Here is a 24,979-nt window from a genome sequence, read left to right on the forward strand (position 1 = left end):
TGGCATTGCTTGCTACAACCAAGTTTATTCTCTACAAGGACACCAAGGTCCTTCTCCATGATGGATTTGCAGTCCCATTAAGGGTATAAGTGGCTTGCATATTTTTACATCCCAGGTGCATGACCTTACATTTATCCACATTAAATCTCATCTGCCACTTAGCCGCCCAGATTGCCAGTTGGTCAAGATCCTGCTGCAAGGATGCCACATCCTGGATAGAATTGACTGGTCTGCAGAGTGTTGTGTCATCTGCAAACACTGATACATTGCTTATAATACCCTCCCCTAAGTCATTTAAGAACAAGTTAAACAAAAGTGGACCCAGTGCAGAACCCTGAGGGACCCCACTGAGAACCTTACTCCAAGTAGAGAACGTACCATTAACAACCACCCTCTGTACCCGATCCCATCATAAAAAGCAATTAAACTGGTCTGACATGACCTGTCCTTCATAAAGCCATGCTGTTTACTGCTCATAATGCCATTCTCCAGTACATAATTTTATATGTGGTCCCTTAACAAGCCTTCAAATAACTTGCCCACCACTGATGTCAAACTTACAGGCCTATTATTGCCAGGCTGAGATCTTACTCCCTTTTTAAATATAGGAATGACATCCGCCTTCTTCCAATCCCATACCTGATGAAAGAGAGTCTGAGAATATCAGAAACAAAGGCCACTGTAAATCTGACCCTAGCTCTCTCAGTACCCGAGGGTGTATTCCATCTGGCCCAGGTGCCTTGTTTACATTTATCTTGTGTAACCCTTTAAGCACCATATCTTGTGTCAACCACTGCGTAGTTGAAGCTGAGGCAACAGTGCAGCTATTGGGTGGGACTTGGCATCCTGGCTCCTCTACTGTATACACAGAAGAAAACAACTGGTTAAGCACAGCTGCCTTTTCTGTATCCACTGTAACCATATTGTTGTATGTATGTATGTATGTATAACTTTATTTATAAAGCGCCACAAGGGTACGCAGCGCTGTACAGTCTTACAGAATACAAAATTACACACAGGGAGGACAAGTGATATAATAAATAAATACAATAAATACATATATGTATATATATATATATATATATATATATATATATAAGTGCCATGTGGTATGAGACACAGTAGGAAGGAGGTCCCTGCCCCGTAGAGCTTACAATCTAAGTTGTTGTTACTATAACTCAACGGGGCCATGCCCTCAACCTGCATCTTTTTACTATTAATATACTTTGTGGCCTCTGCCACAATGCGCTCCTCATTTTCTATCTTTGCCTTCCCGGTTGCTGTTTTACAACACTTGTTATAGTGTTTATATTCATTAAACGCAGCTACTGTCCCCTCTGACTTATATTTCTTAAAAGCTTTCCTTTTTTTTCCCTGTTAACTTCTTTACCTCAGAGTTAAGCCACATAGGGTGATTCTTAACACTTCTACTTTTTCTTATTAATGGAATAAATTGAGAACAGTAATGATTTAATATCATTTTAAATGACAACCATTTCTGCTCTGTGTTTTTATCAGAAAACATAATGCCCCAATCTATGCCCTGAAGCACTGCCCTTAAGGAGCTAAAATGTGCTTTTCTAAAATTCAGTGTCTTTGTTGCTCCGGTGTAAATTTGGTCCTGCACCAAACATCAAATGAAATAACATTATGGTCACTATTACCCAGGGGTTCAACTACTTGCACATTTGCTATACGCTCTGGGCCATTAGAGATCACTAGATCAAATATAGCATGGTTCCTGGTTGGCTCCTCAACAACCTGTGACATAAATTTGTCAGGCAGCAAGTTTATAAACTTGTTCCCATTTACTGTCCTGGCAGTACTATTGCCCCAGTCAATATCAGGGTAATTAAAATCCCCCATTATTATCACTTGCCCCAAACTAGCAGCCTTTTCTATTTGCAACAGGAGCTGGGCCTCCTCCTCTTCGCTTACATTAGGGGGTCTATAGCATACCCCTACAATTAGTTTGGTAGATTCTTTACTATCTGTGAGAAGCTCAACCCATAAGGATTCAGCTTCCTCTGTTACCCCCATCACTTCCTCTTTAATATCCTGCTTAATGAACAGACACACTCCTCCTCCTTTTCTATTGCCCCTGTCCCCTGCCCCTGTACCCGTGCGGCATAGTGCACTGCTACAGGCACTTAAAGGTGTTACCCAAGCCATGCCTGTGATTTTATACTCCCAGACATACTTTTTTAAATTTTTATTTATTAAAGGTTAAAGGAGAACTAAAGTCTAAAAAAAGAATATAGCTAGAAATGTTTAGCTATGTGTTTTGAGCTCTTTTACCAGCCCAAAGTCACCAAAGCTCTTTAGAAATAAAGCCCCAAGCCCTTAAGATGCCCACAGTGGCTCTCCATCTTTTGCCTTGCCCAACTACTGCACATGCTCAGTCTGCTTTTGGCTGATGTCATTGACCTGAGCTTAGGGATCGACTCACAATATTCTTCTTTCCCCTGCCTGCTTACTCTAGTCACTGCCTGTTCCCTATTAAACATGCATATAAGCCAACCAATCACAGTCCTGTCTGGCTGCTCCCTAAAAAACTCAAGTCCTGCTCTTGCACTTTAAGCTTGGAGCGAGACTTTGGGTAAATCCTCATTGTGTGACTTTTCTTTCCACCTTGTAATGATTCCAAATACTGAGCTATATTACAAATATAAGTTACAAAGGTTGGAAACATAGACAGAAGCTATGACAAAAGTTTTAGTCACTTTGCTATTACAAAACAGCCCTTCTAGGAATAAATTTTTCCATTGTAAAGGTATTTCTGTATGTAATACAATGACTTGCATATGCACCTTACAACCTCCCCCGTGGCTAACATACAGAACATTAGCTTTAGTAATGTTGAATTGCGTTGTTTTTTTATATACAACCACACAACATACCAATAACTCAAAGTGTTTATGAAGCCTCACCCCATGTGTAATGCACAGAAACCCCCATGCAACTGCATGGGGGTTTCTGTGCATTACACATGGGGTGAGGCCAAACTGTGAACCTCTACACAAATATTATGTTCCTTCCCAGACATGCTGATTTGCATATGCAAAGTGACTGACACTGAGTTCAGAGTTTGTGCTCTCACTATTATACACAGGCTGTGTATGAAACCCCCAGTCTGCTCAGCAAACCTTTGCTTTGGTCAGTGTAAAGCCACAATTATCTTCTGAACTGGTATTTTGGGGGATGGAGATATGGTAATATTTGGTATTTGGGAGTCTTTTATAAACAAGTTATGTATAAATATTGGCTAAAGCTTGTTTTTATTGATATTTTGTAATAAAATGTGTATAATAGGGCAGCACTAGTTTATATGTACCTGTACCCATGATACACCTGTGTCTCTGTGCCAATCGGATAATTTTCAGGTTCCACCTAGTTCTCTATGGAGGTTGAAGAAAAACTTATATACACAAGAGAACTGACCAGTGAGAATGCTAATTAGATTTCCAGCACTATATCAGCCATTTTATATTATCTTACATATAGAGATAATTACATCATATTGAGCTTCATTATATGGCACAGAAATCATAAATAAAGGGACAGACTTGTTCAGTGCTGGGAAACTGCTTATTGCTCCCAACTCCAATTGCAAGAACAGAGAACAGGGAACAAAATTTACACAGCTCAGCTGGGATTCTCATTGGGGGATTATTTTGCATATTAATGCAGCCACTGGCTCTGGAGAGCTGGGAAATGTTTTATTAAACAATGCAAAAAACTCTAAAACCCACATTACATTACATGGCAACACAGGAACCAGTGCAGTCTGCATATTATGATTATAATTATTAATCAGATTCTATGGCAGATATTACCTGACGTGCTGTTTTGATAATTTACTACATTCCCTAAGCTTAGCCTCCCAACAGAGCAAACTGAGCATGTGCAAGCCCTAAATCTTAAAAAGATGATCTAACACAGTAACAAAATGTTGGCCCCCTTTGGACAACTTTTAAAGCATTAAATCATTACTTTAATTAGGCTTCTTAACCTCTGGGCTTGTGCAGTATACTCTGTATGAGCAAAATTACAATGAGGCTGCGCGGCATGCCGCCCCTAAATTTCTGCCGCCCGGGCATTTGTGGAATGACATGACAAGTCTCTCTTCTTCCTTTGACTCTATTCACTCTAATATCTCAACCATCTCCTGTCCTAATCAGGCTACTTCTGCTTATTACAACACACTCACCCTTAATGAGCTTGCTCCTGCCAAGACAAAACACATTAAGGTGGCCATACACCCCTTGGACCGATTCGGCAGCTAATCGGCCCGTGTATGGGGAGAGCAGAGCGGCCTGGCCGACCGATATCTGGCCTGAAATTGGCCATATCTCGATCGGCCAGGTTAGAAAATCTGGTCGGATCGGGGACCGCATCGGCTCGTTGATGCGGTCCCCGATCCGACTGCCCCATTGCCGCCCACATAATCCGATCGTCTGGCCCCAGGGCCAAACGATCGGATTATTATTTTTTTTACCTAAATGGTCCCCGATATCGCCCACCCGTAGGTGGGGATATCGGGGGAAGATCCGCTCGCTTGGCGACATCGCCAAGCGAGCGGATCTGCTCGTGTATGGCCACCTTTAGACCCAAACAGCTCCAACCTTGGCACACTGCTCACACCAAAGCCTTCCAAAGATGGTCGGAATCAGACAGCTACAAATCTTCTTTTTCTCTTATAATACCACCTCTGCCAAATTAAAAAACTTTACTGCACTCACTCTCTAAAACACCTGCACAATTTTCCCTACCCTTAACTCTCTTCTGTTCCCAAGAAATTTCTGAGCACATTCAAAACAAAATTGACACCATAAGAAATGACTTTGCGCAACTCAATCCCCCTAACCACTCCTAACCTCCCTTATTCCACGCTACCCAGTCTCTTCTTGGCTCTTCCTCCCCATTGACTGAACAGGAAGTCCAAGAACTTTTGGCTTCCTCTCACCTTACAACCTCCCCACTCTTTTCAAACCTTTACGCAATGCCAATACCTTATTCTACCTTAGTCGTATTCTATTCAATCTCTTACTTTCAACTATAATCTTTCCCTCCCAACTGAAACATGCACTTGTAACACCTATTCTGAAAAAACCCTCTCTTGATCCCTCCAATCTTGATTACCTCCAACTTATCTCTTTGCTCCCTTTCATCTCTAAACTACTTGATCTTCTCCCTTACCTCTTTCTGTTGGGGTTCCTCAAGGACAGAGGTCCTGTGCCTCTTATGTTTTCTTTCTATACTTTTTCCCTTGGCAAACTAATCAACTCATATGGTTTCCAATACCACCTCTATGCTTCTGCCCTGTCCTTCATTCCTCATATACAGTCACTTATAAATGTCACTTTCACCTAAGAAATATATCCAAAATACAATTATTTATCACTCAAGATGCTGCAAAAGTTCTTAGTCACTCTCTTATCATATCAAGCCTGGACTACTGTACCTCTACTGACCTGCACTTCAACTTACAATTTTTTATTCTAAAAAGAATAAGAAAGGGGTGCTAAAACCATAAAAGAAAAATGTAGACTTTGGATTTTTAAGGTTCATTTGATCAGCTTTAATATTAATGAGACTCTTAAAAATCCAAAGTAACGTTGCTGAAGTGGGGTGCTGCCTCCTCTGTACAGCTGGTCAGGCCACTAGATTCTAAAAATGTTAAAAGAAAAAAGAGGGGCACGCTCCCATAGTATAAGATCAATAATACAATATATTTATATATAAATATTTAAAAGATATTGCACTTACACTTTTGAAGCAACATATTCAAACAGTACAGTCTGTATTAACAGTCCAATAACCCAATGCGTCTCGTCTTGCATCCATATTTCCTCAGGGCACAAACACTTCAATAAAATGCCTTGGAGGGCCAGGGTGTGCAAGGAAGGTCTCCTGTGTGAATACGTAGCCGCCCCCACACACAAGCCACTGCCGTCATACAAAAAATCTGTATAGTGCGCACACTTTAAGGTATTAGACCCTATAACTACAGACTCATAGAGGTATTGGGTCCGGCCAGAAGCACTGCAATTGAAAGAGCAGGTCAGTATAGTTACAGTAGTTCAAGACTTTGCAAGGGCTGCACCCCTTCTCTGGATTCCCCTCCCACAATCTGCCCAACTTTCTCCCAATCTTTCTGCATTCAAATTACATTTTTCTCCTAATCTTTCTGCCTTCAAAACTCATTTATTTAGAGAAGCTTACCCTCATTAAAGGGGTTGTATAATGAAAAAAAAAAGTCCCACAGCACACCTCAGTTTTGCTATAAAAGTTGTCAAAAAACATAATTATTGATGCAAGAAAATTCCCTCCCTGAGCATTCTACTGACTAAAAATCTCATTATAAGTGAAAGAGAAGTTGACCAGAGAGAGAATGCTTATTCCCAGCATTATGTCAGGCATCTTTCTATTATTTCATTTTTTTTCTTCATTACATGACACTCGAACCAGACATGGGAATAAAAGACAGGCTTGTTCATTGCTGGGAAACTGTACTCCAACTTCAATTGCAGTTACATAGAACATAGAGCCAGATTTACACAGATCAGCTGGGATTCTCATTGAAGGATTATTTGCATTTTAATGCAGACACTGGCCCTAAGATTTGGGGGAAAGTTTTGGAAAAGTTTTATTGTGCAATATTGCTTTGAGCATACAACCCTGATGTAGCTCCCTACATGCCTCAACCTTCATTATATGTTAAATTGCCTGGGATTTTTAGTCCAGCAACAGCTGAGTAGAGTTTGGTTGATAAGTGCAGCAGGGGGGGGCGCATGCGCGCAATGGAGTAAGCAGGACACACTTCACAGAGGCTCCGACCCGAAAACGCTCAAACACCCGCACACTTTAAAACCCTAGCCTCCAAAATCACCGGGTGCTAGATATAACTTGCGGGACATCAGCGATGGGGAAAAAGCGGCTAAAAGATACAACTGGGACGATGTCCCCGTACTTACAGAAAGCACCCACGCCATATCGGCTCACCCAAGATGGCGGCGCAGACTCTGAGCCTGAACTCCCGCTTGACTCTTCGGCCCCAAGTTCCCCCGGACAACTAGAACAGGACCGAACTAATATAAAAACTACCTCACAACCACAGCACTCCGATCCGGTGACTGCCATGGTACTATCCCAACAGCTCGCTTCACTACATGAACGGCTTACCGCCACTATAGCAGACACTATACGAACAGCCATTAAAGATGTCCAGACCGAAGTAACGAGCTTAGGGGAAAGAACAGACCACCTGGAGAATGTGGTGGATGATCTCATACAAAGACATAACATACTAGAGGAGGAAAACCACTCCCTTAAAGCAGAAATGAACTCTCTAAAATCATATGCTGAAGACCTAGAAAACAGGTCGCGCCGCCAAAATTTAAGAATAAGGGGAGTACCTGAGGACATAGGGGCACAAGAAATCAGGCCCTACCTACGCTCCCTATTCTCTACTATCAATCCAGAGCTCCCGGTAGAGGCTTGGAGATTCGATAGAGCACACCGAGCATTGGGACCCAGACAATCGAATGCAGCCATACCGCGGGATATAGTAGTCTGTATGCATTACTTTGAAAGTAAGGAGAGCATCATCGCCAAAACACGCAATGCTACTCACACAGACCACCAAGGACACAGAGTCCAAATCTTCAGCGACCTATCACCAATTACACTAGCCAAACGAAGAGACCTACGTCCAATAACTCAAAGACTCAGAGAACAAGGCATAGCATACCGATGGGGTTTCCCCTTCAAACTTATAGTACAAAAAGACAATCACCAACACACTCTGCAAGATACGACCCAAGGCCTTCAATTTCTCCAATCTTTAGGCATCCAGCCGACCGAGCAACAACTACACCCACCCACTAAGAAAAACAGACAACAGGAGAACCTCAGACCAACATGGACAAAAACAATACCAACAACATCAAAACCATCAGCCTGAATTCACAGGCATAAACCTACAACCCAACCCGCAACACCTGCAGAGGAAATCTCGGGTTGGACCCCTCCGTGAGTATCACTACTATAATACCCATATACTCCATTGCTGACCTGGACGTTCCCCTGATTAAGCCAAGCTGGCTTTCCGTTACCTCAAACTGCCACGGCATAACTGAGGCATTTACCCAACCATCCCACATGCCTTATCCATGCTCCTACTTACAGGACCAAAGATACCTCATAATGCCACCTCAGCTACATTGGCCCAACCAAGGCCACCTCTTAAGCTTACATATAATGGCACGTAACCTTGCAAACGGTCACGACCGATGTTTATACAGTTTATGTTGTTATTCTTACTGTTTGTTAACTTGCTGCAATTGTTTACAGGGCTATAGTTTACTCAATATGTCTAGGTACTGCATGTTAAAGTATAAATGGGAATATACTGTTAGCATATTAACTAATGTGTATAAATGGTGAAAGTCTTATCTTTAAACGTTAATGGTCTTAACAATGTTATGAAACGGTATATGGCAATAAGAGAAATTCACAAACTTAGACCGGATATTGTATTATTACAAGAGTCTCATTTTAAAGCCTCAGAAAACCAAACCTTAAAAACTAATTTATACCCAAAAGTATATCAATCAAATAAAAATGCTAAACGGGCAGGGCTCCTCACGATGATCCACAAAGACTGTCCATTTGAAGCTGCAAACGTTATTTCAGATCCAAATGGACGCTACTTAATTTTAGAGGGGACCCTAGAAGGAAAGCCACTTAAAGTGGTAAACATATATGCTCCCAATAGGAACCAGCTGAAATTTCTTAGAACCACTTTAACTAAGGTCTGCCGAGCCTACAACTCACCTATTCTCATTGGAGGGGACTATAATCTAACACTCTCAGAGCTAAGAGACCGATCATCCCCCCCGCTACAAAATGAGTACAAGGCACAATGCCGTAGGTTCAGACAACTTATACGCACACTAGACCTACAAGATATCTGGCGAGTTCATCACCCTAACGAAAAATCATATACTTTCTACTCGGCACGGCACCAGCTATATTCCCGGCTTGATTTTTTCCTGATACCTAGGACACTGCTAACTTACTCGTCAAGCACGGATATTATCCCAATCCACTGGTCTGACCACTCCGCAGTCCTATTAGATATTGAATTGGATAAACCCCCTCATAGGACTACTCATTGGCGCTTAAATGAGACTCTTTTAAGTGATCCGGGAATATGCTCAGAAATTCTACAAACTATGGAAAACTACTTTAAGGAAAATATTAACTCTGTATCTAATGTGTCTATATTGTGGGAAGCACATAAAGCAGTCCTCAGGGGTAAATTTATAGCAATAGCAGCTCATAAAAAAAGGTCCAAACTCCATACCCAAAGTACACTCGAAAGAAAACTAAAAGAACTAGAACACATTGCACATAGAAACCCCACAAAAAACATATTAAAAGAAATCACACAAACCCGAAAACATCTGAAATCTCTAACAATAGATAGCATTGAAAAAACATTACGATGGACCAGGCAAAAATATTATGAAAGGGGAGATAAACCACACTCCCTTCTAGCCAAAAAATTAAAAGACCAACAAATTCAATCAGCTATAACTGCAATCGCACTGAACGAAGGCAAAATGGCATATGCGCCAACAGAAATTGCGGGGGCTTTCCATAAATACTATACATCATTATATAATTTGCCAAACCCCCCAATTCACCTACAGAACAAAATAAAACTTCAAAGAAGGACCTTTTTAGAGAATAATATTGGAGTTAGATTTACCCCTGAGGACCTACTAAAACGAAACAAAGAGGTAACAGCTGAAGAAGTCAAGGAAACGATTACATCTCTCCCCACCTCAAAAGCCCCAGGCCCAGATGGCCTAACGTATCTATATTATAAAAAGTTTCTGGAAACCTTAGCACCCCACTTAACTAAGCTGTTCCTAACTCATTCCTAACGGGAGAGGACATTCCCACCTCTATGCTAACCTCCTATATCACACTGATACATAAGGAAGGCAAAGATCCGCACCAATGCAGCAGCTATAGACCCATTGCCCTTTTAAATTCTGACTTAAAGATTTTCACCAAAATTCTAGCAAATAGATTGGCCCCTCTAATGCCTAAACTCATTGACGCAGACCAAGTCGGATTTATACATGGGAGACAGGCCGGAGATAACACCAGACACGCCATAGATTTAATTGAGGCCATTAACAAAAACAAAATCCCAGCTCTCCTGCTAAGCCTAGACGCTGAGAAGGCGTTTGACCGCCTTAACTGGGATTACATGCTAGAATTATTGTCCAACCTGGGAATGAAAGGTCCCTTCTTAGCAGCCATACAAGGGCTATACTCTACCCCTACAGCAACCCTTAAACTCCCAGGGGCATCTGAACACTTCATTCCCATAAGGAATGGTACACGACAAGGCTGCCCCCTGTCACCTTTACTATATGCTTTGAGCATAGAGCATCAGCAATATTTCAATATAAATGGAAGGAACATACACTAACATATTTAGGGATCCACCTAACTAAAACATACAACTCTTTATACCAACATAACTACCCTCCACTCATACATAGCATTAAGGGCCTCCTCCATAAATGGAACTCATATACTATTTCGTGGCTGGGAAGGATTACAACGATTAAGATGACCATTCTACACAAACTATTATACCTGTTCAAGACCCTTCCAATCCCGGTTCCTAGAACTGTACTTAAAGACTTACAAACAGCTTTCTTTAAGTTTATATGAGTTAAATCCAGACACAGGATACCCAAAACAGTCATGATATCCAGCAAAGGACAAGGGGGACTGGCAGTCTACAGTGCTACTACATGGCAGCACACCTGCGACAGATAGCAGGATGGACAACCTACAAACCAAAAAAAAATTTTATTTGTATTTATTTTAAAGCCTTTTCACCAATTTTTGTTTAACTGTTTCTGTAACTGGGAGAATGAGTGGCAGCAACATTGAAGGTATGACACAGTGCACAGCCTGCTGCATGTATGCAGTTGTGGAACAACAGTTCCAAAGTGCATACCTCTGTTGTGGATGTGAGCGAGTTGCCACTTTAGAGGCTCGCGTTAGAGCTCTAGAGGAACAAGTTGCAACACTGCGTTCTATTGACAATCTTGAAAGAAGTCTCTTGCTAACTGAACAAGAACTAGCGGGGTCAGATAGTATGGGGGGAGGGGAGCAAGGAAAGGATGATAGGGCAGTAAGCTGGGTGACAGTTAGAAAATCGAGTGTGGGGAAAAGGAAAAGGGAGGCTGCTCCAGGGTTTGCGCATCCCAACAGATTTGCCAGATTGTGTGAAGAAGATGGGAGTGTGAACTCTGGACTGGCGGTTCTAGATGAGGCTGATCTCTCTAACAGCCAGGAGACCAGTTTCTCTAGTAGTGGTGGGGAGGAGAGCAGAGCTAGGCCTAAACAGATGGTGGTTATAGGGGATTCGATCATTAGGAAAGTGGACAGGGTAATCTGTCGAGCGGATCGCTTCAACCGGACAGTTTGCTGTCTTCCTGGTGCCAGGGTTCGGCATGTGGTTGATCGGGTCGACACATTATTGGGAGGGGCTGGGCATGACCCAGCTGTCTTGGTACATATCGGTACTAACGACAAAATGAACGGTAGGTGGGGGACCTTAAAGAGTGAGTTCAGGGATCTAGGCTCTAAAATTAAGCAAAGGTCCTCCAATGTCATTTTTTCGGAAATTTTGCCGGTGCCGCGTGCTAGTTTAGGCAGACAGCGGGAGCTTAGGGAGCTAAATGCGTGGCTAAAGTCTTGGTGTAGGAAGGAAGGGTTTGGGTTCCTAGAGCACTGGGCTGACTTTTCTTTGGGGTACAATCTATACTGCCCTGACGGATTGCACCTCAATGGAAGGGGGTCTACTGTGCTAGGGGAGAGAATGGTTAAGAGGCTGGAGGAGTGTTTAAACTAGACAAGGGGGGGGGTTGGTAAGCTAGATTCTTATGGGAGAGCTAGTGTAGATGGGGCAGTGGGACCAGTAAAGGGTTGTGGGGGAGGAATGAGGGGGGCATATAGTTTATCAGATAAGGAGCTTCCATTGTTACAAGGGAAACAGACTAATTTTCACCTTAGCTCTAACTGTCCTTTAGCTAATGTAAGCATCAGAGGAAGAAGTAGTAATCTCCGCTGCATGCTGGCTAATGCGCGTAGCTTGTCGGGTAAATTAGGGGAGCTGCAGGCTATTGCATGTATTGAAAATTATGATTTAATTGGTATCACTGAGACCTGGTGGGATGAAAAATGCGACTGGGCTGTGAATTTAAATGGGTATACGCTTTTTAGGAGGGACAGAGTGATTAAAAAGGGTGGAGGGGTTTGTCTTTATGTAAAGTCAGATTTAAAGCCATGTAATAAAGACATTACCAATGAAAACGTTGAATCTCTTTGGGTAGAAATTTCAGTAGGGCTGAAGGTCACAAAGAAAATGATCATTGGTGTATGCTATAAACCACCCCGTATAGATGAGGGGGATGAGTCCCAGCTACTTTTGCAAATGGAGGAGGCTTCAAAATTGGGTCAAGTTGTTATTATGGGGGACTTTAATTATCCAGACATTGACTGGAGTAATGGGGTGGCTAAGTCAGAAAAAGCTAGTAGGTTTGTAAACATGCTAAATGACAACTTTTTATTTCAGGTGGTTCAAGAACCTACTAGGAATGATTCTATTTTGGACCTGGTAATATCTAATAATACTGAACTTATCTCTAACATTTGTGTGGGTGAGCATTTGGGGAACAGTGATCACAACATGGTCTCCTTTGAGATAATGCTACAGAGACAGCTCTATAAGGGAGTAACTAAAACGCTCAATTTTAGACGTGTAGACTTTGCCAGTATAAGGGCATCTCTGCAATGTGTCAACTGGGAAAGGCTTTTCATGGGGTTAGACACAGAAGGAAAATGGAACATCTTTAAAACATTGCTTTGCAGGTATACACAACAGTATATTCCCCTTGTAAGCAAGGAGAGGCATCGCAAAGCAAAACCTTTATGGCTGAATAAAAGAGTTAGGGTCGAGGTTGGTAATAAAAAACGTGCTTTTAAAGCATTCAAGTTAGCTGGGACAGCGGAAACTTTCATCAGGTACAAGGAAGCAAATAAAGCATGCAAAAAAGCTATCAGGCAAGCTAAAATAGAGATGGAAAGGGATATTGCAGCTAGGAGTAAAAAGAATCCAAAATTATTTTTTAATTATGTGAATAGTAAAAAAATGAAGCAAGAAGGGGTGGGAACTTTATTATCACGGGGGGGTACGTTGGTTGATGAGAACGGGGAAAAAGCAGAAATTTTGAACTCTTATTTTTCATCTGTCTATACATCTGAGGAGCCACCTAATGAAGGCTTCCCTTTTAATATACCCAGTGCTAGTAGATTAGCTACTGACGCGTGGGTCACTCAGGAGGAAATTCAAAAGAGACTTGAACATGTAAAGGTAAACAAAGGTCCAGGACCGGATGGGATTCATCCCAGGGTATTAAATGAGCTGAGCGCTGTGATTGCCAAGCCTCTTCACATAATTTTTCAGGATTCGTTGAGGTTTGGCATGGTGCCGAGAGACTGGCGAATTGCTAATGTGGTGCCATTATTTAAAAAGGGATCTCGTTCTCTGCCTGAAAACTATAGGCCTGTTAGCCTGACATCAGTAGTAGGAAAGTTTCTGGAAGGGGTAATAAGGGATAGGATAGTTGAATACATTGCAGTTCACAATACTATTAGTTTGTGCCAGCATGGTTTTATGCGTAACAGATCTTGCCAGACTAATTTAGTTGCCTTTTATGAGGAGGTGAGCAGGAACCTTGATGCTGGAATGGCAGTTGATGTCATCTACTTAGATTTTGCTAAAGCGTTTGATACTGTACATCACAGAAGGTTAATGATCAAATTGAGGAATATTGGCCTAGAACATAATATTTGTAATTGGATAGAGAACTGGCTGAAGGATAGAGTACAAAGAGTGGTGGTAAATGGAACATTTTCTAATTGGGCCAGTGTGGTTAGTGGAGTACCGCAGGGGTCAGTCCTTGGTCCTTTGCTTTTTAACTTGTTTATTAATGACCTGGAGGTGGGCATAGCGAGTACTGTTTCTATTTTTGCTGATGACACTAAATTGTGCAAAACTATAAGTTCCATGCAGGATGCTGCCGCTTTGCAGAGCGATTTGACAAAATTGGAAAACTGGGCAGCAAACTGGAAAATGAGGTTCAATGTTGACCAGGGCAAAGTTATGCACTTTGGTAGAAATAATATAAACGCAAACTATCTACTGAATGGTTGTGTGTTGGGGGTATCCTTAATGGAGAAGGATCTAGGGGTTTTTGTAGATCACAAGTTGTCTAATTCCAGGCAGTGTCATTCTGTGGCTACTACAGCAAATAAAGTGCTGTCTTGTATAAAAAAGGGCATTGACTCAAGGGATGAGAACATATTTTTGCCTCTTTATAGGTCCCTGGTAAGGCCTCACCTTGAGTATGCAGTGCAGTTTTGGGCTCCAGTCCTTAAGAAGGATATCAATGAGCTGGAGAGAGTGCAGAGACGTGCAACTAAACTGGTAAAGGGGATGGAAGATTTAAGCTATGAGGTTAGACTGTCGAGGTTGGGGTTGTTTTCTCTGGAAAAGAGGCGCTTGCGAGGGGACATGATTACTCTGTACAAGTACATTAGAGGGGATTATAGGCAGTTGGGGGATGTTCTTTTTTCCCATAAAAACAATCAGCGCACCAGAGGTCACCCCTATAGGTTAGAGGAATGGAGCTTCCATTTGAAGCAGCGTAGGTGGTTTTTTACGGTGAGGGCAGTGAGGCTGTGGAATGCCCTTCCTAGTGATGTGGTAATGGCTGACTCTGTTAATACCTTTAAGAGGGGCCTGGATGAGTTTTTGAACAAGCAGAATATCCAAGGCTATTGTGATACTAATATCTACAGTTAGTATTACTGGTTGTATATATATATAGTTTATGTATGTGAGTGTATAGATTGGTTAGTATAGGTTGTGTGCTGGGTTTACTCGGATGGGTTGAACTTGATGGACAATGGTCTTTTTTCAACCCTATGTAACTATGTAACTATGTAACCAACCACAAAATAGGCATATATAGAAACTCTATGGCTGTCTCCTACCCACCCTAGCACCTATGTATGGCAGACTGGAACAAGCAACAAAATACCACAGGGAACCCTAGGACCCATAACATTTACTCTACGCAACTGGCACCAGACCAAAAGGAAATACAACCTAATGAGCACATCTCCACTACTGACACCGATCCTGGACAATCCCCTATTCCCCCCAGGCAAACAGAACGCATTCAAATCACACTGGGGATCTAGAAATCTTTACACTATCTATGACTACATCAATCCACGGACCTACGAACCCTTAGCTTTTGGGGAGCTACAAACAAAACTGCAAATACCATCTACTCAATTTTTTAGCTACCTGCAACTGAAGCATTTTAATCAAACATCTTTACCAAAACAGGACCGACTAACCCCCCTCACAGGATTTGAACGTATATGTCAGACAGGCCTACCACAAAAAGCTCTAATTGCTATAATATATAGATTTATAACAAGCTTGCCAACTGACCCTTTCCCAAAACACAGATACATGTTAAAATGGGAAGAAGTTCTTAACCAAGAAATAACTATGGATACCTGGGAGGAAATATGGGAAAACGCCCGGAAAAATGTATCCTGCGTGAGACAAAAAGAGAGCCTGTACAAAGTGTTATTTTTTTGGTACTATACACCAAGCAAACTACATAAAATGTTCCCTAATGAAAGCCAACGATGCTGGAGAAACTGCGGGGAGATAGGGACGCTGCCACATATAATGTGGTATTGCCCCTCTCTAACCATATTCTGGAAAAGGGTGGAGACGCTCCTGAGCAAGGTATTATATAGAGAACACACCTTAGACCCACTAACTATTCTAACTGGGAAGCCATCAGATCTCAACACCTCAGCTGAACAGAGATTAACAAACTACATCCTGACTGCATGCAGAATGGGGATCACATACCGGTGGAAAAATCCACAACCACCATTACTCTCAGAAATCATCCCCAGGATCACTGACATGAGAGAAATGGAATACATGACGGCCAGAATACGGGGTACAATCCCCCGATTTAATAAAGTATGGGCCAGATGGGATATTTTTACAACCACAGACATATATAAAGAGCTAAATATAACCTAGCCCTCAAACCTAAAATTTATACACAATGCAGCCTTGTTATGTTTTATCCCCCACCTCCGGTTAACATATCCAGGTTTATACCCCCCCCCCCCCCCCCCCCAGTATACCGTATAAGGCTTAAAACGATACTAAGACAAAACAATGTGTTAAATGAATATGACATGCTGACTCTAACAAAATTTTACTTTCTGTAAACCATGTGCCGGCACTGTATAACATTATGGACTGTAATGTATAACAGATCACGATGTCTTATTTGTCTCTTTTTGATAAATCTTTCAATAAAATTTAAGTTACAAGATAAGTGCAGCAGGGTTTAGCACCCCTTTAAGTGTTGCTTAATTTTGATCTTGCCCATTCCCACACCTTGTGTTTTAACCCCCTGTCATTATAGACTGGAAGCTCTTTTGGGCAGGGGCCTCTTCACCTCTTGTATCAGTTATTGGGTGCTTTGTATGTAATTTATATGCCCAATGTTGACATAGAGATGTGGTAATGGCAGATTCTGTTAATGCCTTTAAGAGGGGCCTGGATAAGTTTTTGAACAAGCAGAATATCCAAGGCTATTGTGATACTAATATCTACAGTTAGTATTAGTGGTTGTATATATAGTTTATGTATGTGAGTGTATAGATTGGTAAGTATAGGTTGTGTGTGCTGGGTTTACTTGGATGGGTTGAACTTGATGGACTCTAGTCTTTTTTCAACCCTATGTAACTATGTAACTATATGTAACTATTTAATGTATAAACCCACTTGTTTTACAGCGTTGCAGAATATGTTGGCACTTTATAAATGGTGTGCAAGGCTCGGGAGGGATGATTAAAGGGGAACTCTACAGTTCTTTGCTTGATGAAAGACAATGGATTTTTTAGCACCATCTCAATTTACATTCAGTACCAGTGTTCATTGGTATGTGTAATATAGCAGAAGTCCCCAGCCCTGGGAGAGACCTGACTTCTGCAACATTGTATCAAGAATAAGGACAGAAACAGGACAGACAGACACTGCTTCCAACAACAAATATATCATCATCATTTAATTTTATAGCGCCAGCAAATTACTCAGCACGTCACAATAAGCTTAATCAAACAGGGATCTTAAAAAGGGTATACAGATTCAATACACTAACGTCACAGCCAATGGACATTTGAATAGAAGGAAAGAAAAATAGATTTTGTGTTCAGATACCCTTTAAATCCACCAAATTAGCCATATAACTGTACAAAGCATCTTGAACATCTCAGTATATTGTCAATCATTTGTACAAATCCAGTGCCATCATCCGCAGGTACTCCGTGCCAGCCAATAGAGACCTAAACGAGGAAAATCCTGTGTGTGCCGTCATTTCATGCCTGTACATTTTTTTGCACTGGCACCCAGGTATTATCTGTACGTTATGGTGTGCAGCTTCCTAGCAAACTGTATTTATATATATATATATATATATATATATATATATATAAGGACAGAGAGCCGCACGCACAAGGACTTAGCGATTAGTGAAAAAATGTATTTGAAAAAATCCAACGTTTTGAGTACTGACTGTACTCTTCTTCAGGGACAAACCAGGTGTGGTTGAAGAAGAGTACAGTCAGTACTCGAAACGTTGGATTTTAAATTTTTTCACTAATCGCTAAGTCCTTGTGCGTGCAGCTCTCTGTCCTTATATTTCCTCATTTTGCCAGCACCCAAGGCATTTGAGCCTTTATAGGGTGTGCTCCACTCTTGCTTGTATATATACCATATCTACTCGAGTATAAGCCGATCCGAATATAAGCCGAGGTACCTAATTTTACCTAAGAAAACTGGAAAACCTTATTGACTCGAGTATAAGCCTAGGGTGGGAAATGCAGCAGCTACTGCTAGGTTTCAATAACCAAAATAAATACCAATAAAATTACATTAATTGAGGCATCAGTGGGGTATATATTATTAAATATGTATTTCAAAGAAAAACAGTAAACTAGCTCTGTAAGTGGAGAAGAGGGTCAACAAAACAATATGGTATTAACAATGATACCAATAACTACCCCCTTAGCTCAATCAGCAACCAAGCTAAAACACAAAGAGTTAAAATCCAAATCTGGTTTTGAAGGATTTTAACTCTTTGTGTTTTAGCTTGGTTGATACCATATTGTTGGTTGATACCATATTGTTTAACAAATAAGGGTATACAGATTCAATACACTAACGTCACAGCCAATGGACATGCCCAAACAGAGCTTCAGCTTCAGCTGGTGTGAGGTTATCAGCATAGACACTGGGGCTGGTGGGAGTGGGCATAGGAGGGTGACTTTTTTGTTTTGGGAGGCTAAGGCTAATAACACATGCAAAGTTGAAGCAACAACTGTGGATAAATAGCTGATTGGCCCCCTACCATCCTGACATTGACATTTGGCATTGACAATATGTAATTCACCTGTTACTGTACACTCTGGGTCCAGATCTTACAGTATGTACCAGTAAGACCACTGTACCAAATAGATGAGCACTGCATTTACCCCAGATATACCAGTAAGATCAATACAGACATGGATAAAGGAACTACATTAACCCCAGACACAACAGTGAGATCACAACCAGAAAACAGATCATTGCATAAATATCTGAATTATAGGAAGGCCATCATTATTAGTCACCATCATTAAATATTTCCAAATATTAAATATGTCACACATAAAAGTAACCTAAGTTGTAAGGCGAAAGCTTTCACTATTCCTTTTGCTGGTTTTCTTGAAAATGTGGGCAGCAAGAAACAAGAGTGAAAATATTTAGAAAGAGTGGGGGTAGAACGGCTGTTACCGTCAGAACGATCACGGAGGTGTACTGCTTGTCAGTCTGCAACAGTAAATCCAGCAAATGTGCGGGAGGGGTGAAGCGGATTCCGATGACGCGACAGGAAGGAGGAACAAGTAAAGTTGTAGGGGAAAGACACAGTGAGAGTGACTTTACTGAACTCCTGTGGTATTGACACACGATCGGAGGTGCAGTAATATCTTTATAACTCCCAAATGAGCTCTAAGTTACGTTTACCTTTACTTTGACCCTCAACACAATACCTAGTCAGTATTTTTATTTATTTTTTGTAAGGAACGTTTGGGGAGGCTTAGGGGCACATTTACTAATCCACGAACGGGCCGAATGCGTCCGATTGCGTTTTTTTCGTAATGATCGGTATTTTGCGATTTTTTCGGAAAATTATCGCGACTTTTTCGTTACCAATACGATTTGTGCGAAAAAACGCGAATTTTTCGTAGCCATTCCGAAAGTTGCGCAAACTCTGGCGATTTTTCATAGCATTAAAACTTGCGCAAAAAGTTGCGATTTTTTCATAGCGTTAAAACTTGCGCGAAACGTCGCGCCTTTTAAGTTTTAACGCTACGAAAAAGGCGCAACTTTTCGCGCAAGTTTTAACGCTACGAAAAAATCGCAACTTTTCGAATGGCTACGAAAAACTCGCGTTTTTTCGCGCAAATCATATTGGTAACGAAAAAGTCGCGATAATTTCCGAAAAGTCGTAAAGGCACCGAAAAAATCGCAAAAAATACGAAAAAGTCGCAAAATGTTCGTTTTCAAATCGGAATTTTTCCAATTCGGTTTGGATTCGTGTCTTAGTAAATGTGCCCCTTAGTCTTCCCAAGCCTTAATTTAAATTCATCTATGGTAGCGGAAATCTTAATCACGATTGCTGGCAGGGGCTTGTGCAGGCGAGACTTTTCTAAAAACCTGCTTGTATTTCACCCAACTCGAGTATAAGCCGAGGGTGAATTTTTCAGCACATTTTTAGTGCTGAAAAACTCGGCTTATACTCGAATATACGGTAACCTTAATCTGGGTTACTGGGATACTGGGTTATCCAGGCCAGATAGTGTCAGAGGAAAAGAGTAGAAATAGTGATTGTGTGTATATTAAAGCTCATATCCCTACAGCTACAATAGCTATATCTGCTATCCCACAGCCGCAGTCCCTTCCCAGAGGCTATTATCCCAATGCTACTTTAGGCACCATCTCTCCCTACTATACCTGCTAGCCCACAGCCACACCCCTCACCCTATTTTCTCATGGCTGCTACTACTACTACTGTGCTTTGAGCTCTCTGCGGAGTTGTGACATTCTCCCAGGCCTGACTGGGTGTGGGGGTTAATTTTGTAGGCATTTTTTCTCTATTTTTATTGCTTTTCCCCAGTCCATGGGGAAGAAGGCGATAAAACCCATGAGCCAGCTAGTAAAGACTCATTTGGGCAGGAGGGCTGCTCGGTCTAACATGGTGGTAACAGTGGAGCACACTGCAAAGGGCAATGTTTCTTGCTCTATTAAAGAGAAGAATAAGAAAAGCAAAAGTAATTCCCAAAGCCTCATGGGAAGTAACTTTGACTCTGTGGAACTGGATGCTGGTGTTGAAGTGACTGCAGGGAGTTGCGGAGCTGCAACAGAGGCAGACGGCTGCAAAATGGCTGCTAGCAATAAGGAGCCTGACAGTGTGGAGCATGGGTAATGGCTGCCAGACCCATGGGGAAGGCAGGGGAAGTGCACAAAGGACCTGAGACTGTGATTGATTATGACACTATTATTAATGGACTGAAGGAGTTCAGGAGTTTGGAGGAGAAACAGAGACATTGATAGACTTATAAAGGAACTGAAACTGCTGAAAGGAGAGCTCAGTATATCGGAGCTGGAAGAGACTGAGGCTTACATTAACGATATTCTGGCTGTTAAAGGAGAAGGAAAGGTAAAAACTAAATAAGCTTTATCAGAAAGGTCTATGTAATTACAGCCACAAGCATTCTATCAAAAGTAATACAGGATTTCTTGTCTCCTTTTTGGGAACATGTTGTTCGGGTGTCTGACTTCCTCTCTCAGAAAAATCCATAATTCTGTGGCCAGAGTCTGCACAGTTCTCTCCTCACTCCCCTCTCCTGCTCCCCCCTCCCATAAGAATGCTAAGAACTCCCTCCCCCTCCCTTAGGAATGTGTGGTCTAAGCTATAAGAGTTAGACTGCAAACAGGAAGCTATTTGAAAGGGCAGCTGCTGTCTTAAGCAAACAGAGAAAGCTTCTAGGGCTCTTTACTCGGGTATGGCAATGTTTCTGCAGAATAAATATATTGTGTTAGGTGGCACTAATGTGGTGAATCTACTGGTATTAAAATGCCAAAATGACTTTCCTTCTCATTTAAGTTGCTGAATGTAGCAATGCTACAGATTTTGTGCAAAGTAACAATCTTTCCAATAATGCTCATAGTGTGTGTGTAGGTGTTGTGAGTGCTGGGGGCAGTGTGGGGCAAGTGGCTGAAGTGCAGGTAATGCAATGCATGTGAGTGAGGTGGTGGGGAAGGGGGTGTAAAAAAGGATGTTTATTCTGCTGGGGAGTGCAATGGGCAGGGGGGGTTGAGGGGGGTTCTGGGGATGCTAAGAGCAATGGTAAAAAAGGAGATTCTTTATATGTGAACAGGGCAATGTTTAGAAAAGAAGGAGAATCTTTGCATGTGAACAGGATGATGACACTGATGAACAGTTTGATAAGAGAAAAAACATAGTTTAAATTAAGTGGGTAACGGAGAAGGAGTATTTCAAGAGATGCAGGATTGTTGCCAGAAACATTAATCAATTGCTAGATTTTACCCCACGGGAAATTTATGACTTTATGAGTATCACAGAATCTAATGTCAGCTTTAAGTTATCCCAAGGGTTAGAGGCGTTCTGGAGGAGGTATGATCTAAGTAAAGAGGCCAAAGAGTGGGAGGGGTTTAGGGTAATACCTGTGTCCAAACCTGAAACCAAACTTGCCACTATTATCATGAAGAGCGAGACACTGAATGAGCGGGACATCTACACATGGTCTTATCTTCCCTGGTGCACGTGTTTGAGGAGGATTTCTGTGAAGTGAAATTGCAGGTGGATCATGAAGTTTTTTTTTTTTTATTGTTTTGTAATACAAAAACAAAACAAGACATAGATATTCATATAGTTTCCAGGTCTATGTAATGCACATCAGAATCATTGGAATAAAAATAGTTTGTTAAGTGCAGGTTATTGGAAGTACAAAGTGGTACAGAGAAAAATGGTATTGCATAGTTAGTATCCTGAGTCCAGCCATGGTGACCAGATACGTTCAAATTTGTTTTGGGTTCCCCGAACCTCTGAGGTAAGCTTTATAAGTGGTATCGCTTTATTGCATGTGGATCATAATGTTTAGAGGCATTTCCAAATTTTATTTTTTTATTGGCAAAGCAAGGTGGGCCCACTAAGATGATGTGGGTCCAACAGGCATTATACTGTAAAGTGCAACATACAGAAATGTGCTTTGTGTGGGAAGACTAGGCACCCAAGCAAAAAATGTGTCAAGGCAATAAAGTGGGACCTCTGCATGCAATCTGGCCATGCTTAAAAATCGGGCAGATGGGGGAAGAGAGACAGCCAGGGGGTGCCCAACAGAGGTGAGAGGGAAGGAGGGAGAGAAAGAGGGCAGGAAGAGTGAAAAGGAGAGGAATGAGGGGAATAAAAATACAAAGGTACGGGCATCCCAAGAGGAGGAGGGTTGTGGGGTGATTGGAAAGATGTGGGCAGCAAATCAAAGAATATTAAGGAAGATCAGGGTCCAGGTGTAATTACCCTTCCAAGTGAAAATAGATTTGTTATGCAATGAGGGAAATCATGGGGGGGGATCTGGCAGATACAGTCATGGCCCAAATTGTTGGCACCCCAGAAATTTTTCCAGTAAATCAAGTATTTCTCACAGAAAAGTATTGCAGTAACACATGTTTTGTTATACACATGTTTATTCCCTTTGTGTGTATTGGAACAAAACAAGGAAAAAGGGAGGAAAAAAAGCAAATTGTACATAATGTCACATAAAACAAAAATGGGCTGGACAAAATTATTGGCACCCTTTCAAAATTGTGGATAAATAAGATTGTTTCAAACATGTGATCCTCCTTTAAACTCACCTTGGGCAAGTAACAGGTGTGGGCAATATAAAAATCACACCTGAAAGCAGATAAAAAGGAGAGAAGTTACTTAGTCTTTGCATTGTGTGTCTGTGTGTGCCACACTAAGCATGGGCAACAGAAAGAGGAGAAGAGAACTGTCTGAGGACTTGAGAACCAAAATTGTAGAAAAATATCAACAATCTCAAGGTTACAAGTCCATCTCCAGAGATCTAGATTTGCCTTTGTCCACAGTGTGCAACATTATCAAGAACTTTGCAACCCATGGCACTGTAGCTACTCTTCCTGGGCGTGGACGGAAGAGAAAAATTGATGAAAGGTTGCAACGCAGGATAGTCCGGATGGTGGATAAGCAGCCCCAAACAAGTTCCAAAGAAATTCAAGCTGTCCTGCAGGCTCAGGGAGCATCAGTGTCAGCGCGAACTATCCGTTGACATTTAAATGAAATGAAACGCTATGACAGGAGACCCCGGAGGACCCCACTGCTGACACAGAGACATAAAAAAGCAAGACTACAGTTTGCCAAAATGTACTTGGGTAAGCCACAATCCTTCTGGGAAATCGTCTTGTGGACAGATGAGACCAAGATAGAGCTATTTGGTAAAGCACAATCATTCTACTGTTTACCGAAAACAGAATAAGGCCTACAAAAAAAAGAACACAGTACCTACAGTGAAATATGGTGGAGGTTCAATGATGTTTTGGGGTTGTTTTGCTGCCTCTGGCACTGGGTGCCTTGAATGTGTGCAAGGCTTCATGAAATCTGAGGCTTACCAAAAGATTTTGAGTCGCACCGTAGAGCCCAGTGTCAGAAAGCTGGGTTTGCGTCCGAGATCTTGGGTCTTCCAGCAGGACAATGACCCCAAACATATGTCAAAAAGCACCCAGAAATGGATGGCAACAAAGCGATGGAGAGTCCTGAAGTGGCCAGCAATGAGTCCAGATCTAAATCCCATTGAACATCTGTGGAGAGATCTTAAAATTGCTGTTGGGAAAAGGCGCCCTTCCAATAAGAGAGACCTGGCGCAGTTTGCAAAGGAAGAGTGGTCCAAAATTCCCGGTGAGAGGTGTAAGAAGCTTATTGATGGTTATAGGAAGCAACTGATTTCAGTTATTTTTTCCAGAGGGTGTGCAACCAAATATTAAGTTAAGGGTGCCAATAATGTTGTCCAGCCCTTTTTTGGAGTTTTGTGTGACATTATGTCCAATTTGCTTTTTTTCCTCCCTTTTTTGTTCTGTTCCAATACACAAAGGGAATAAACATGCAGTGTTACTGCAATACTTTTCTGTGAGAAATAATTGATTTTCTGGAAAAATTTCTAGGGTACCAACAATTTGGGCCATGACTGTATGTTGTACTTGAGAATAGAGAATTTGTAAAGGTTTTAATTAAGTCATTGGGGAAGGTAATTTCTCTCACTAGATGCCAAAGCCTCATAAATTTCATCATGAATAGTTTTGATCTTGAGAATTTTTTGGTAGTCCCAGAGCAGGTTAGAATTCTGGGTATCAAATTTAAGAGAGGTGATAATGCTCAGGTAAATTGGAAAGAGAAGCTGGATGTTAGCATTGCAAAGGTTCAGTGATAGAAGGCATGGAGGCTGACCTATAGTGAAAGGATAAACATTATTAAAGGAGAAGGAAAGTAATTTTGGCATTTTACTGCCAATAGATTTGCCTCTTTAGTGCCACCTAGAACAATATATTTATTCTGCAGAAACCATTAACATACCTGAGTAAACAGCTTTAGAAGCTTTCTCCTTTTGCTTAACTGTAACACAATTTTTT

The 24,979-nt window shown here is 41.5% G+C and overlaps 1 protein-coding gene across 7 annotated transcripts in view; it reads right to left on the bottom strand.

The window, feature by feature from the left end:
* Positions 1-24,979, bottom strand: part of anks1b (ankyrin repeat and sterile alpha motif domain containing 1B) — a 203,045-nt gene that overhangs the window by 168,485 nt on the left and 9,581 nt on the right. Inside the window, exon 2 of one of the 7 annotated variants that reach the window (XM_031898695.1) lies at positions 22,004-22,120. The exons of the other annotated variants lie outside the window; for them this stretch is intronic. The gene's annotated coding sequence lies outside the window, so the exon portion shown is untranslated. The remainder of the gene's footprint in view (positions 1-22,003; positions 22,121-24,979) is intronic. 7 annotated transcript variants of the gene reach the window in all.

Source organism: Xenopus tropicalis, chromosome 3 (assembly GCF_000004195.4).
Source record: "Xenopus tropicalis strain Nigerian chromosome 3, UCB_Xtro_10.0, whole genome shotgun sequence".
NCBI lineage: Eukaryota > Metazoa > Chordata > Amphibia > Anura > Pipidae > Xenopus > Xenopus tropicalis.